Source organism: Trichosurus vulpecula, chromosome 8, assembly GCF_011100635.1.
Source record: "Trichosurus vulpecula isolate mTriVul1 chromosome 8, mTriVul1.pri, whole genome shotgun sequence".
NCBI lineage: Eukaryota > Metazoa > Chordata > Mammalia > Diprotodontia > Phalangeridae > Trichosurus > Trichosurus vulpecula.
This window is the reverse complement of record NC_050580.1, coordinates 83,300,956-83,314,342: the sequence shown is the minus strand read 5'-3', so window position 1 is coordinate 83,314,342 and position 13,387 is coordinate 83,300,956. Positions and strand designations below refer to the sequence as shown.

General features: G+C 38.7%; 1 protein-coding gene across 1 annotated transcript in view; it reads left to right on the top strand.

Annotated features, from left to right (window-relative positions):
- The window catches only part of KIF11 (kinesin family member 11), a 57,202-nt gene that overhangs the window by 2,537 nt on the left and 41,278 nt on the right, over window positions 1-13,387 (top strand). The gene's annotated exons all lie outside the window — the stretch shown is intronic.

Genomic DNA, 13,387 nt, shown 5'->3' with positions numbered 1-13,387 from the left:
AAGTCTTTCCACGTTTTTCCGAGAGCATCCTGCTCATCATTTCTTAAAGCACAATGGTATTCCATAGCAGTTATGTACAACAATTTGTTCAGCCATTCCGCAGTTGATGGACGTCCCCTCAATTTCCAATTCTTTGCCACCACTAGAAGAGCTGCTATAAATATTTTTTAAACTTTTTTTTATTAAGTTTTTTAATTTTTAGTTTACAACACTCATTTAGGCATGATTTTGAGTTCCAGATTTTCTCCACCACCACCCCCCCCCCCAAAACAGCATGGAATCCGATATATCTTCTATATATCCGATATAACTTCACTTTAAACTTATTTATACAATAGTCAAGTTGCAAAGAAGAATTATGACCAATGGAATGAATCATGAGAAAGAAGAAACACAACAAAAAAAAAACCAAAAGAAAAAAAAGAGAGCAAATAGTTTGCCTCAATCTGCATTCAGACTCCATAGTTCTTTTTCTGGATGTAGCCAGCTCTCTCCATTATGAGTCCTTTGGAGCTGTCTTTGAACCTTGTATTGCTGACAAGAGCCAAGTCTATCAAGGTTAGTCATCACAGAATCAATATATCTATGGTTGTGTATAATGTTCTCCTGGTTTCTGCTCTGCTCACTCAGCATTATATCATGTAGGTTTTTCCAGGTTATTATGAAGTCTGTATCATCCTCATTTCTTATAGCACAATAGTATTCCATTACATTCATATACCACAACTTGTTCAGCCATTCCCCAATTGATGGGCTTTGCCTTGATTTCCAATTCTTTGCCACCACAGAAAGAGCCGCCATAAATATTTTTGCACACATGGGTCTCTTTCCCATTTGTGTGATCTCTTTGGGATACAGCCCTAGAAGTGGTATTGCTGGGTCAAAGGGTATGCACATTTTTATAGCCCTTTGGGCGTAGTTCCAAATTGCTCTCCAGTGATTAAATCGGTATGCAGCTTCACCAATAGTACATTAGTGTTTGATTTTTCCCACATCCCCTCTATTTATCATTTTCCTTTTTTGTCACATTAGCCAATCTGACAGGTGTGAGGTAGTAGCTCAGAGTTGCTTTAATTTGCATTTCTCTCATTAATAGTGATTTAAAATATTTTATATGACTATAGATAGCTTTGATTTCTTTGAAAATTGCCTGTTCATATCCTTTGATCGTTTATCAGTTGAGGAATGGCTTTTATTTCTGTAAATTTGACTCATTTTTTATGTTTGGGAAATGAAGTCTTTATCAGAGAAACTCACTATAAAAATTTTTTTTCACAGTAATGATTACCAACTATGTATTTCCCTCTATTTTCCCCCGTTTATTCTACTCTGTTTCTGCTTTTACCCTGTCCATTCTCAAAAATGTTTTGCTTCTAACCCCACCAAACTGCCCTCCCTTCTATCAGCTCTCCCTCCCCCCCTTCTCATGTCCCCTTCCCTTCCTACTTTCCTGTATGAAGAGATAGATTTCTACACCCAATGAGCCTGTATATTATTCCCTCTTTCAGCCATTTCCAATGAGAATAAGGTTCATTCAAGGTCCCAATTCTCCCATTTACCCCTCTTCTGTAAAATATATTTCAGGTCTCTTTTATTTCTAACCTATTCCACCTTTCCCTTTCCCCTTCTCTCAGTGCATTCTCTTTTGTCATCCCTTAATTTTAATTTTTTACACAGTCATCCCATTTAATTAACACCTCTTCTCTTTATCCATGTATACTCCTTCTGACTACCTTAATAATTAGAAAAATTTTAGGAGTTACAAATATCATTTCCCCTTGTGGGAATATAAACAGTTTAACCTTATCAAATCCCTATGATTTCTCTTTCCTGTTTACCTTTTTATGCTTCTTTTACATCTTGTAATTGAAAGTCATATTTTCTATTCAGCTCTGGTATTTTCATTAGGAATGCCTAAAAGTCGTCTATTTCATTGAATGTCGATTGTTTCCCCTGAAGGGTTACACTCAGTTTTGTTGGGTAGGTGATTCTTGGTTGTAATCCCTAGCTCTTTTATCCTCTGGAATATCATATTTCAAGCCCTCCAATCCTTTAATGTAGAAGCTGCTAAATCTTGTGTTATCCTGACTGTGATATTTGAATTGTTCCTTTTTGGCTGATTGCAGTATTTTCTCCTTGATCCAGGAGGTCTGGAATTTGGCAATAAAATTTCCTGGGCGTTTTCATTTTGGGATCTCTTTCAGGGAGGTTGTTCAGTGGATTCTTTCAATTTCTATTTTACCCTCTGGTTCTAGAATCCCCGGGCAGTTTTCCTTGATAATTTCTTGAAAGATGATGTCTAGGCCCTTTTGTTTTTGATCGTGGCTTTCAGGCCGTCCAATAATTCTTAAATTATCTCTCCTGTATCTATTTTCCAGGTCAGTTGTTTTTCTAATAAGATATTTCACATTTTCTTATATTTCTTCATTCTTTTTGTGTGGTACAGATTTACGAATCAAAGAATTAAAAACAGAGGCATCTCAAGGTGAAAGTAGAAAGGAAAATTTATTATGGTCCTGTGGGAAAGGGCAACTCCAGGCACCTCTCAGTGTCAGAGCGCGCTGGACACAGAGAATTGGGGTGTTTATATAGGTCCCTAACCGCATTACCCCTCCCGACCTTTCTTTCGGCTTGAAGGACATAAGCTTTGAGGGTACCATTTGGATGTGATAAATCTACCCAGTGACAATGGCAAAGAACAAATAGTATGGTTATTTTTGACAAGCAGGTGATGCACCTTTTTTACATCTTAAGTGATAAATCTACCTCAGTGATAATGACAATGAACAAATGGTTTGGTTATCTGTGACAAGCAGAAGCCAGTTGTTGGTTACCTCATCTTCACATCTGTGGCAAAGTAGCCTTTCCCACCACCCTTGCTCCTGCTACGGACGCCTCCCATCACCCTTACATATGTGACGGATATCCCTAGCACCCTTATACCTTGTCTCCCATCATTCTTATACCTAACTGGTCTTGCATGTCTGCATTGTACCTGGCTTTCCGGCTTTTCATCCATTCTTCTTCTGAGCCGAGGGTCCCTTATCCTGGGGTCAGTACACAGGAGGTGAGCATCCTGTGTCCTATCCTTATTCTCAGAGGATTTTATGGTTGCTGACTTATTCACCTCTACCCTTCTTTCTTTCAGGCCTGTCACCCTTAGGTAAATACACAGGATGTGAGCATCCTGTGCCCTGTTTTTATTCTCGGGGAATCCTACGGTTACTAACTTGTCTTCCCACGGTCACTAACTTGTCTTGCAGAAAAACTTAAGTAGAAAACTGAAGTTTAGATTTCATGAGAGGCCTTACTATCTTACTTATTCCTATTTATTCAATTTGTCCTTTTTATGAGGTCTTCACTCGTTCCACTCATTTTGATTTTATTTGATTGTTTCTTGATGTCTGATAAAGTCATCAGCTTCTACTTGCCTAATTCTAGCTTTTAAGGAATTAGTTTCTTCAGTGAGCTTTTGTGCATCCTTTTCCATTTAGCCAGTTCTACTTTTTAAGGAGTTCTCTTCAGTGAATTTTTGTGTATCTTTTTCCATTTGGCCAATTCTGCTTTTCAAGACATTGTTCTTTTCATTGGATTTTTTGTGCTCGTGACTTTGCACAGCCCTCCCTCACTTAAATCCAATTTACTTGTAAGTCATGGCATCATTTAACTGATGTCATGGTCTTCTAGAATAAAGAACAAACATCAAGCTGTGAGTAGTAGTAGCTGCCTACTGGGGACCCAACTGGCCAGTTCCACTTGGGCAATACAGCTCTTTCCTTCCTTCCCTATCCCCCTTTCTCTCTTGCTCTCTTTCCCTCCCTCCTTTCCCATTGTCCACATAGAGTATCATACCCTTACCCTCAGGTGCTTTGCCTAAAGGAATATAAATTTTGATTGCTGAAAAGTGGCTAGATATCTTGTGGTTTATGGACTAGGTTTCTTTCTTAAGGACCGGGCCTTAAACCCAAATCACTTTTGCTCTCTTTGAGTGGCCAATAATAGGTCCCAGCCCAAACCTCACTAGGTCGTTGTTTGTGGCCAAGTGGCTCAGAATGAGTAAATAGCAATTGTTTCTCCTTTGGCTAGAAACCCTGAGGGACTTCTCCTCCCAGATTGATTTTTTTTTTTTGGACTATGTAAAAGGCCATTCTTTTGACTCATTTCTTACCTAGCCTTAATCACTGGCTGGGTGTTGCCTCAGTCTAGTTAAGTTCTAGGAAAGACCTTAGCTTAAAAAGGCCAAGGTCTCCCACTACAACGGGACCATCTTCAGTGGTCCTGATCTTGCCGCTGGACCCACATGGCTCTGAAGGAGAAGAGTGAGCCTGGTGACTTTGCATAGCCCTCTTTCACTTAAATCCAATTCATTTGCATGTCAAGGCATTACCTTCCAGATGTCATGATTCTCTTTGAGAAGGACAGACAAACCAGGATTTTTATGCCTCTTTACCATTTGGGTTATTCTGTTTTTTAAGGTGTTATTTTTTTCAGTCTTTTTTTGTGTGCCTTCTTTACCAAACTGTTGACTCTTTTTTTCATGATTTTCTTGCATCACCCTCATTTCTCTTCCCAAATTTTCCTCTACTTCTCTTTCTTGATTTTTAAAATCCTTTTTGAGCTTTTCCATGGCTTTAGAGCAATTCATATTTTTCTTTGAGGCTTTGGATGCAGGAGTTTTGACTTTGTTTTCTTCTTCTGAGTATGTGTTTTGAGCTTGTCACTATAGTATCTTTCTATGATCAGAATTTCTTCTGTTTGATTGCTCATTTTCCAGCTTATTTCTTGACTTTTAACCCTGTGCTAAAGTGGGACTCTGCTTCCCAAGTGGAGGGGGCACTATTTTTTGTGCATCTGTTTTCAGAGATAATTTTGGGGACCTGTAAGTTTTTGGCTTTTCCAAGGTGGTATGATCTAGGGAGAGGTGTGTGTCCTCCTCTCCTGTACTGTTCACTGGTTTGTGAGCCACCAAAAGCAGTCTTTTCAACCCCAGAATTGTGACCAGGATGTCTGCTCTGCTAGTGCTTCTCCTGGCACTGTGAGGAAGACCCAGGATTGTGACCCAGATCCAAGTATAGGCAATGCAGCAGAGTCCTGCCCCTGGTGCCAACAGAGGGACTCCTGTAAATCTCCTCCTGTTATCATCTGTGGGCAGAGAGGTCTGGAAAGTGCTTTTGCTGCCACTGATTCAATTGCCCTGAGGCCTGCTTCTGGTTTGCTGGGGCACAGCCTGCGTTGGACCCCGGTCCTCTAAACCTGGTACAACAGACCTTTCCTGCTGGGCTGGAAAATTGTTTCACTTTGTCTTTTTGTGGGTTCTGCTGCTCTAGAATTTGTTTAGAGTCATAATTTAAAGGTATCTGGAGGAGCTTAGGGGAGAGCTAAGGAGAGTCACTGCCTTTACTCTGCCATCTTGGCTCCACCTCAATCCAACTCATCCTTCAAAAACATGATTCAAGTACTACCTCCTACATGAAGCCTACTCTTAACCTTGAACAGTGTCAATGTTGAGATTCAAGAGTACATCTAGGGAATAAGGTGCAACAAGACTGGAAAGGTAGGAGGGAGATAGATTATGGTTGAACTTGTGCTTTAGGAAAATCATTTGGTGGCTCTTGCCAAAGCTTGTCAATTTCACCTTTGCAACCTATACACATAACTCCAAGTTTATTGTCTATAATGGTTGGAATGCTCTATTAGTGTATCTGTCTTCCCACAGCTTTGATTGTTTTTATCACCTTTGTGAACCATTTCTTATCTTCACCAATTTAGGTGTAAGGTGAAATCTGAAAAGTAATTTTAATTTTCTCTTATTAGAGCTGCAGGGAATTTTTTCATAAAATTGTCAGCTTGCATTCTTTTGGAAATAATTTGTTCATCTTGTGTGGCACAGCGACTTTATGCAAAATTAAAATCAGAGGCTTCTCAAGGTAGAAAGTAGAAAGGAATTTTATTATGATTCCCACGGGAAAGGGCAACTCACACACCAAGAGTTCTCTCACTGAAAATTTGTAATTCAAACTCTTGTGAAAATCAATGCTGAAAACTAAATATATTAAATAAATTAAATTTTAAAAAAAGAATTCTCTCACTGTCAGAGCATGCTGAACACAGAAAATTCAGGTTCTTTTATAGGTCTTAACCTCAATTCCCCCTCCCGACCCCCTCCTGGGCTCAAAATTGCAAGCCTTGAGGGTACAATCTGGAACGCAATAAATCTGCCCCAATGACAATGACAAAGAGCAAAAGGTTTGGTTACTTTGACAAGCAGATGCTGGTTGTTTTTGACAAACCACATCTCCCAATAATTCTTGCATCTGTGACAGATGACAAAACTAGTCTTTGCCACCATTCTTACATCTGCAATGGATGATGGACTTAGTCTCCCACCATTCTTACATCTAGCTGGTCTTCTGACCAGGTTTACATCTGGCTTTCCACCATTTACTCTCTTCTCTTTTCAGTCCCTGTCCCTTAGGTAAGTATGCGGATGTAAGCATTCTGTGTCCTATTCTCATTCCCAGGGGATCTCATGGTCACTGACTTGTCTTTCCACAGTCACTAACTTGTCTTACAGAAAAAAAAAAAACTGAGCAGAAAGCTGATATTTAGATTTTATGAGAGGTTTTTCACTGTCCCACTCAGTCTCCTTTGACTACTCACCTTTTAAGGCTTGGCTTTTAGTCTTATATTTTTGCCTATTTCCTTTCTGCCTTGACTATTTTTAGCTTTTATTGGAGATATTCCATGCAAAGATGTTCTTCTCAGTAGACACTTGCTCTTGTTACCTTGACTGGCTTTGTAGAAATATTTTTTAATTTGATGTAATCAGAATTGTCTTTTATGTCCTCTTCTAACTCCCCCACCCCCTCTCACGCACCGCCCTGCATGCACACACGGACTTGAAAGATTTCTCTTTACATTTTCATCTAGCTTTTTAATGATGCAGTCTTTTACATTAGAGTTCTTATCCATTTGATGATTATTCTGGCATATGGTGCAATAAAACCTAAATTCTGTCAAATTGTTCTTTAGTTCTTCCACCAAGTCTTGAATAGGGATTTTTCCCTAAGTAATTTTGTTTCATAAATTTTATCAAACACTGAATTAATATGTTTATCCAGTCTATTCTACCCATCTACTTTTCTTGTACTTTGACTTGTACCAACGTGTTTTTATTATTGCTACTTCATATTATAGTTTGATATCATCTCTCCTCACTTTTTTGTTCCACCAAATATGTTTTATTATGTTATTTAGTTCTGTAAACACCGATTAATAATTTAGTTGATATAACACTGTCTCCAAATTTGTTTAGCTTTCATTATTTTATTGGCCTGGGCCAACCATGAACAGTGACTCTGTCTCCAGGTATTTAAGTCTTTGTTTATTTTCATAAGCAACATTTTGTAATAGTATTTATATAACTCCCAAGTGTCTTGCAATGATTAACTTCAAGATTTTTTAGTGTGTTTCATAGCTATTGTGAGAGGAATTTTTTCCATTTCCTCCCTTTCTTTGTTAGTACTATATAGAAATGTTGATATGTGGATTTATTTTAAATCATGCTATTTTTTTGAAGTTTAATTACCTTGAATAGTTTCTTAGATTTAGTGGGTTTGTAATTTAATTTTAAAGTTTCCCTTATATGTTCTTAGCTACCAATGATTTTTTAAAAATTATATAGCTAAAAAAGGAAAAAAAAAAGAAGAAGAATTATATAGCTGCCAGAGTAGATTCGTTCCACCTTTCCCTATCAACCAGGAGAAGAAAATATCGTATAGCTAATTAATAATAAACATTTTTTCTTTAAAACTTTCTTTTTTCTACCATCACAAACCCTTTAAGATTGAGCAGTGGACATCTAGTATTTTGAAATCATTAAATTCCTAATTTATGCCATAGCTATAGAAAATTTCCCATAGGGAAATTGTCTGTTTATGCATTGAACAACAAACAAAAACCCTACAAAACAAAATGGGGGGGGGGGGAGTGCTGCAAGCTCAGTTACAATCAGGCCAGCAAATAGGTTAATCAGTTGTAGTCTTATAGTAAAGTCTTAAACTCTATGAAGACTCCTAATTGGCCCAGAGATTCCACCCCAATGGTGTATATCCCTAAGGAAAGCAAAGATTGAAGTAAAGGTCTGATGTAGACTACAACTTTCACAGCAACACTTAATGGTAGCAAAGAACTAGAAACAAAGTGGATGGCTGTTGTAGAATGGCTGAAGAAATTGTGGTGTGTGAGTGTAATCGAATGTGTTTGTGCTGTAAGACATGACAAACAAAGAATTTAGAGAAGCATGGTAAGATCTGTGTGAAGTGATACGGAATGGAGACAAGATAAATGAAAATATCACAGATAGGACACAACTTGGGGAAACTGAGCAACAAATAATGGTTCTGGAGAACAAATAAAGATTCCTTCCTTCCTCCCACTTGTAGAGATGGAATACGATTGGGGTATAATTGTGTATACATCATCAAAAGACACTACTAAGTGATTTTCCTTAATTATTTTCTTTGGTACAAAGGAAGATTCTGTTTTTGTGGTTGTGGGAAAAGAGGTGAGTGGGAGGGTGATGTTTCCAGAAATGACTGGTACAAAACAAAACAAAACAAAATAGAAAAGTAGCACTTGATGTAATGGTTAGGGTCAGGGAAAGTAGGAGCCTAATAATATCCACATTTTACCCTCCTCCTTTGCTTCATTTCTTGTTGGGAGTCTATTTCTTGCTTCACTGGTTTAAATAGGGTTTTGTGTTTTGTTAGTTCTTTAAAGGTATGTTTGTTCATTTTGTGTACATTGTGTGTATGCACATTGGCAAACTAGGCAAACAGTTCTTGTTGGATTGAGTTTCCCTGAGTAGCTAACTTAGGCCCTTTGACCAGTTCCCTGTCTTCCCCGGCCCTCCAGGATGATCACAACCTGTCTAGGCAGTTTTCGTCTGTGTCCTTCCCTAAGTCTGCTTCAGTGCTATCTACCAAAGCCTTCCTTGAGTTCTCTTGACATTGGTAGGATACTGATGAAGCACAAAGGCAGACTCCTGTGTAGCCTTAAAGATATGCCCAGTCCATCTTTAGTTTTTCTGGTCATATATTTTTATGATGTATTTTAGGATATTCTTCTATATCGTTCTTTGTGTGTTGCCACCTTTTTACACCCAGCTTGTACCTCATTCAGTCAATCAGCCAGCACTTATTAAGTGCCTACTGTGTGCCAGGGTCTATACTAGGTCCTAGGGATACAAAAGTAAAACAGGAAGCAATTGTGGTTCTGTCACATACATACATACATACACATATAACACACACACATATATGCAGAATAAATACAAAATAAACACAAGTCAATCAATTAGCATTTATTATGTGCCAGGAACATAGTGAGCTTTAGGGATACAAAGAATAGCAAATGACTCCTTGAGGAGTTCAGTCTATTGGGGGAGACAGCATGAGAAGGACTATATACAAACAAGTTATATAGGGGATAAATTGGAGATAAGAGAGGGAAGGCACTAACATAAGAGGAATCAGGAAAGGCTTCTTGTAGAAGATGAGACTTTAGTTGAGACTTGAAGGAACTAGAGGTGTCAGGAGGCCGAGAGGTAGTTCCAGGCATGTGGAACTGTCAGTCAAAATATCTGGAGTCAGGAGATGGAGTGTTTTTGTACGAACAAGGAAGCCCTAGTGTCACTAGATCAAAGATTTCATGGAAAGAAGGGAGTAAAGTCTGGAAAGGTAAGCCGCTCCAAATGTCAAAAAAAATTTTTTAAAGGATTTTATATTTGACTCTGGCAGTAATAGGGAACCACTGGAGTTTATTGAATGGGGTGATAACATGGTCAGACCTATGCTTTAGGAAATACATTTTGACAGTTGAATAGAAGATGTACTGAAGTGGGGCAATTTGAGGCAAGGAAACCATCAGGCTAATTTAGTAGTCCAATAGTGAGGTGATGAGGGGTGATGGCAGGGTTAGAGGAGAGAAGAGATATTCTGGAGGTAGTAGCATCAGGACTACTGATTGGATATGAATATGTTGAGGAGTGAGAGTAAAGAGTCCAGGATAACACCTAGGTTGCTAGCCTGAGTAACTGAGAGGATTCTCATTGTCAGTAATTGAAAAGTTTGGAAGGACAAAAGGTTTGGGAGTAAAGATAATGAGTTCAGCTTTGGGTATATTGAGTTTAAAATGTCTGTAGGACCTCTAGTTTGAAATTTCCAATTGACAGTTGGAGATGTCTAGAGTTCAGCGAAGAGGTTAGGGTTGAATAAGTAGATCTGAGAGACATCAGCATAGAGATGGTAAGGAAACCATGGGAGTCGATGATATCATGAAATGAATGGAATAGAAAGAGAAAAGAGGACCCAGGATAGAGTCCCTGGGGGACACCTACCTTTACGGAAGAAAATCTAACAAAGAAGACTGAGAAGGAGCAGGGAGGCAGGTAGGAAGAGAATCAAGATAGAGTAGTATCATGGAAACCTAGAGAGAAGAGGGATCAAGGAGAAGAGGGTGATTGGTCATTAACAGTGTCAGATGTTACAGAAAGGCCAAGAAGGATGAGGTTTGAGAAAAGGGTTTTGGGCAAATTAAAGCAAACCTGAGATTCCAACTCATGCCCATCATGTTGGCAAAGATAACAAAAATACAGTGTGACATATTGAAGGGAATATGTGAAAATAGGTACATTGATGCACTGTTGGTGGAACTGGGGACTAGTCAAAACCATTCTGGAAAGTAATTTGGAACTATACCCCAAAAAGTTACTGAACTTGACCCAGCAATGCAGTTACTAGGTCTGTACTCCCAAAGAGATCAGATAAGAAACAACTCTTTTTGTGGTAACAGAATTAGAAATTGAGAGAGATGAGTATCAGTTGGGGAATGGCTGAACAAGTTAAGGTATATGAATGTGATGGAATACTATAGTGCAGTGAGGATGAGCAGGATAGTTTCAGAAAAACTTGGGAAACTTCTATGAATTAATATGAACTGAAGAGGGTAGAACCAGAACAATTTATGCAATAACAGAAATATTGTGAAAATGATCAGCTCTAAAATACTTAGTAGCTCTGATCCAAACACTGTTCCAAAGGATTCATGATGAAACATGCTTTCTACCTCCAGATAGAAAATGGAAGGACTCAGTGCAAACTGAAGCTTATTTTCTTTCCTCCCTCCCTTCCTTCTTTCCTTCCTTCCTTAACAAGACTAATGTGAGAATTTGTTTTGCATGATTATGCATTTTTATAGTGGGTTTGGTTTTTCTTGCCTTTGCAGTGGATGGGGGAAGGTAAAGAATTTGGAACTGAAAATAAAATAGTTTAATTTTTTTTAATGGGGTTAGATTTGGTAGTTAGGATATCCTTACTAACTTTAGAGAGTGCAGTTTCATGAGACTGGGAGCTAAACTATAGAGAGTTAAAAGAGTGAGAGGAAAGGAGGTGGAGGTACCTATTTGTAGATGGTCTTTTCAAGTTTAGCAATCTTTGCTACAAGCAATGGCTCTTGGAAAGGACACGTTTAGAAATGAAAGTGATTTAAAAACAAAAGATCAAAAAAAGTTTTAAAAATAGAATATCCTAAGTGGTAAAGCTTAGCAATCAAAGAAAGGAAAGCTGAAAACAATAAAGCAGAAGTGTTTTGTTTTGGGGTTTTTTAAATAGCAGTACTTTGGAAAAGAGAAGCTCCAAGAGTGGACAGAACCATTGCTTGGGGGCTAGATTGGATAATGATAATGAATGATGGGGAGGGGGAGGAGTTAGAGTTATTCAACTTGTACTTTGACGGGGAAAATGATCTTTGGACCGGAAGGGACAGAACTGATATAACTAATAGGGAATTGATAACCAAGACAATGAAGGATATTTTAAGTGAGCACCTCACTGCCTTTTGAGGTGAATTTAGATAGGGTGGCCTTTCTGTGAGTGAATAGGGAATGGGGTGGGAACCTTTAGGCATAGGCTCAGGACTTCTGATTGACAGCTAGGCCTAAGTTTTGAGTTACAAAAATCACCTGAACCCTGTCCTCGCCAAAGAAGGAAAAAAAGTGTTTTTAAGAGTTTGGCACTGGCTAAATTGTAGTAGATTTCCCACAGAATTGTGAGCCTGGACTCCACCAATGAGAACAAAAGGCCAGTGGGGGGGGGGACAGCGGGGGATTGGGGTTGGGGTTGTTTACCTTAGAGTATAAGGCTGGGTTCTGCCTTCTGGGCCCTGCCTTTCCCTACCAATTGTCTATCAGAGGAGACCGCCCTTTTCCATGGGGTTGTATAAAATTCATTTCTACTTTCTATTTGAGAAGCCTCTGAGTTTAATTTTGGGTTTAGTTTTTGTCCCACACAGTCCCAAAAGTCTTAATGCTGTCTTAAGCTACCAAACTTTAAAAGCATTTATTAAACACTTCTGGACATAAAGAAAAGGCAAAACCAATTTAGGTACTTAGATTTTAAATGTGAAGAAAATATGTATCCTGTAGGTGTAGGGGAGATACATGTAAAGTAAATAGAAGGTAACCATAGAGGGGAAGGCCCTAGTAGTTGGGGGATTTGAATTGAAACTTGAAGCCTGGGATTCTAAGAACTAGAAGTGGGGACAGAGAATAATTCAGGCATGGGGGGCAGCCGATGCAAAGACACTGGAGTGAATGGAGTGGAGATTGGAGAAATAAATAGGGGTCAGATTCTAAAGGCCTTAAATGCCAAACAGTTTATATTTGATAATAGAAAACCACAAGAGTTTGGGAAGGGGAATGACATGGTCAGACCTATGTTAGAAAATCAACTTGATAACTGTATGGATTATCTTCAGTTCTGGGCATCACATTTTCAGAAAGAAAATGACTGTTCAGAGAAGGGTAGCCAAGATGGTGAAGGCCTTCCTACCACATGAGAATCAATTAGCTGACTATAATAATTATCTTCAAATGTTTGAAGAGTTGTCACGGTGGAGAGGGGTTTGACTTGGTCTCTTTGGCCCCCAAGCATGGCAAGCAATGATAGAGGCAAACATAGGATTGACATAAGGAATGGTCTAACATTGCCCAAAAGTGAATGGAGCTGTTTCAAGAGGGAAGGATTTGACTTCCTTTGTGGGAAGTTTGTAAGCAAAGGTTAGATGTCTGCTTAGCTGGTCTGTTGTGAAATGTCCCAACTCTGAAATCTTACATGATTCTCAGTAAGCACTCCAATGCTTGGGTCTTTCAAACCCAAACCAGGCCAAATATGGAATTTAAGGAGATCAATGAAACTGGGGGGTTTTAAAGGTGAAGGTTGTTAAGAATGTGATGAAGTAATAGTCATTTCTACCTCCCGTGGATATTTTGAAAGGTGAAGAGATTTGTCTGCAGATGGTAAAAAGTAGTTTTCTGAAGCATGTGTGA